This window comes from Equus caballus, chromosome X (genome assembly GCF_041296265.1).
Source record: "Equus caballus isolate H_3958 breed thoroughbred chromosome X, TB-T2T, whole genome shotgun sequence".
Classification (NCBI taxonomy): domain Eukaryota; kingdom Metazoa; phylum Chordata; class Mammalia; order Perissodactyla; family Equidae; genus Equus; species Equus caballus.
Window position 1 is genome coordinate 29,985,334 of NC_091715.1, and position 3,689 is coordinate 29,989,022.

Sequence of the window (3,689 nt, forward strand, 5' to 3'; positions counted from 1 at the left end):
TTTCCATGCCTATCCTAAAATTGCAGAAGGAAAGCTTCAACTGTTTTAAAGCAATTTTACTTGCCAATATGCATTATAAATGACTTTTGAGAGGAAAGAGAAATGTTCCCCAATGTTCCTTAAATTACATCACTTAGGAAGTTGTGTGTGCTGATTTTTAAAAAAACAATGTTATATATAAAGAATCCTGATTATACGTAGAAAATATAACAGAAAGAGCAAATAGAAAAGAGTGAAACCATAAGACTAGCATGAGGTCAATTAAAATCTATAATAAATGGAGGCTTGAGAAAGAAATGTGGAGGACAAGAATAAATCACCTCTGAATTATATTTGCAGTAAATAGAATAAGAAAAGAGATGGGCTGATGTTATGATAATAGATCACAGAGAGGAAACACCTCATCTCATGTTACTTATGGGGTTTTTTTCCATCAAGTAGAATGACTCTTAAAAGAAAATTGAAGAACAAACGTAAGAGTTAAAGAGAAATTCCAGGCCCCAAGTTGAAGTGTTTCAAGGAAAACAGTTCCCAGTTAAGGAGGAATATGTTTTTAGAGTACTTGATGGTTCTTTCTAGATATAGTTTCTTTGATGTGAAGTGAAATCTGGGTGGACAGCCTGCCCTTTCCTCTCCCCATGTTCCACTGCCAAATTGTCAGATTAAAAATGTACCTTGAAAGACTTGAAAGGGTGAGAATTTTTTCAAAAATAAAATTTATTTACAAAAAGTTTTGCTTTATAGAGTAACAATATATAGTGAGGTTATCAAAAAACTGTTTTTTTATTCAACACTGACATTTTATTTTCTGAACTTTATCATTTTTACAAAACAAAAAGCAGTATCAAAAACAGCAGAGTTTACAGAATTTCTGCACCAGTTTTCACACAAGTCAGTGATTATGAAACTGGTGTCCACTGTAAATACTAAACACAGGCTGATTTTTCTCTTGGTCATATGCGTTCAGGCGGTTTCTTTTTGCTACTGAGTAATAACTTTTTATAAGCACCGGTCATTTGTTGAGAACTGATTGGGTTAGTCCAACGAAGTAAACACTTTTTCCTGTGTGGCATTTTCTTTTTTTAAAAAACACTGAGCTAAAATACAGAATGTGTATGTGTTTGGATCGGAACCAAATCTTCTGAGATCCCAATTACCCTGAAGAACACTGAAGACATTTATAGGGCATATTAAATACTAGTTATATACCTCATAATGTCTAAGGCAGCTACTGTATTTCTACAGAAAACAGCATTTCATTCAGAAGCTGCCCAGAGTTTGAACTACATCATAGTTTCCACATCCTTTCTGATTTGGAGCAGTTTCTCCAAATAGGGCCATATGATTGGAACAAAAGTCGTACGCTCACGCCAAACAGGCTCTGGTATGTTACAGATACATTTGTGTAGAGCAAGACTCCTTTCCTTGCTCTGGACCCTGGGTGACCACGAAGAAATCAAGAGGCCATGATTATGGGACGCTGAGAGGAAGAGGCATACTTAAAGTCACATGATCTGAAGGCAAGCAGAGACAAAGCCGGAAGTTGGTAGTGGTGTTCACCCACCACTTGTTCCAGAAACACATTTTGCTTAAATAAGGGAAGTATGGTCCAGTTTTGCAATGTTAATAGCTGCCAGTCTCTCAAACATATTTTCTTTTATAAAGATCATTTCCTGGCTAGCAATGAGTCAGGAAACTGGCCTCAAATCCTGATCAAATTTTTCACTGTTAGTCAAAAACAAAACCAAAAAACAAAAACACCAGTCAACAGGGGTTAAAAATTGCACAATTGAACTTGAATGTAAATCATATTATATACAGACTGGTATACACGTCACTGAAATAGTTCCGAGAGCAGGAAACACTCCTGTTAAAACATCTCCTCTATATTATCCCAGTTTTCATTAAAGGAAAACTGATATGTAATTTTCTTCTTTACAAATATGAAAAGGGAAGCAAGAAGGCAAAGCTGAGCGAAACAGATGCTACCCAAAGGGGAGCAGTGGCATTTGGTTATTTTGGTCTTTGTACCAGCAACTCCGACACCCGCAGGAGACATCCAGTTCCTGCCAGACTACGCGGTTTTCCTCGCAGTCAAGACTGGAACAACGGACCCTACTCCTCCGGCAGCAAGTGCCTTTTCATGCCACTGCAATAACACAGCGCTGCTATTGTCAGAGGGGCTCTCAAAGCCTTTATAAATATACTTCATGAGGTGATCCACACCATTCTTGTCCAGGGATTGAACTGCCTTTTCAATATCATTAGCTTTAAAAGAGATGAGTACCTTCAAGACAATGCTGCCTGCTCGATCCTTCACCGCCTGACTCTTGGTGTTGATGGGGGGTTTTTCAGAGCTGCCTGTAGGGCAGCCATCGTGTTTCCTTGCCGCAGGCAGGAGTCCACCTCGCCCTCGTCGGCCCGGCCTGCCCGTCGCCCCCCGTCTTCCTCGTCCACGAACTTGTTCTCGTCATACTCATCCACATCCACCTTCCGGAACCGGGCTGACGACACCGTGTTCTTCGACATCCCCGATCCGGCCTGGGGGCAAAGGCCTCCTCTCGATGCTGCCTCTGCCTCAGCAAGCCCACTGTGATAGACACCCACAGCCCGGCGCCTTTCTCAAAAAACTTTTAACGTTCTCTGAAGAATCAGAAAGATATAGACATTTGCCAAAAGGTTGGAATGTATACATACATTTCCAGTTTTCAGTTTGGGAAAGAGAATCAATTATATGATCTACAGTCCTGTTAGAGTAATATGATTAGAAAGCCAGCCATTATTGTTGATGAATAATGAATAATAGGATTTTTAAATACTGTACTTTTAAAACTGAGCCCTAATCACAAGGATCTTGCATAGGTTCACTAAGAATAAATTATGAAAAGTCAAATTTATTTTTTTGAAAGACCAACCAGACTAATAAATGCAAAATATATAATATATCTGGATTTCAACAAAGTATTAGAATGTCATATTATCTTCCTAGGGAAAAAAGAATGGGAAAACTATAGCTAAATTATATAGTTAGGTGATTTTGTGACTGGCTGGTTTATCATGGCTAAAATGCTGCTTAAAAATGATTTGGCATGGCTGCAGTAGAAATCTGCAGTGGGAGCATTCTGTCTTTGGCACTACCCTCCTCATTTATGTCAGTACTTTGGATAAAATCTTAAAGGTTTCTTACTTCCAGGTACACACAACAATAATTGGTATGAAATAGACTATGTTCAATGGCAGAAACTAAATATAAAAAAAATACCCTTGGCGGGGCCAGTTTGGTGGCGCAGCGGTTAAGTTCTCACATTCTGTTTCGGCAGCCCAGGGTTTGCCAGTTCAGATCCCGGGTGTGGACATGGCACAGCTTGACAAGCCATGCTGCGGTAGGCGTCCCACATATAAAGTAGAGGAAGATGGGCACAGATGTTAGCTCAGGGCCAGCCTTCCTCAGCAAAAAGAGGAGGATTGGCAGCAGTTAGCTCAGGGCTAATCTTCCTCAAAAAAAAAAACCCTTGGCAATTGGAAACATGAAATAGATCTACATATACTCATATTTATTTGTTTTTTAATGCTATAGAGAAATAGTCTACACTTGAGATAAGAACTGATTAAGGATAGAATGAATTGCCCTGAGAAGTACTGAGTTCTCTGGCATTTGTTGGAGACTAGTTTGACTAAACCCAGACAGT

The 3,689-nt window shown here is 39.3% G+C and overlaps 1 pseudogene; it reads right to left on the minus strand.

Moving 5' to 3' along the window:
- Window positions 1-848: 848 nt before the first annotated feature.
- LOC138921991 (actin-related protein 2/3 complex subunit 5 pseudogene) lies at window positions 849-2,614 on the minus strand (annotated as a pseudogene).
- Window positions 2,615-3,689: the final 1,075 nt, after the last annotated feature.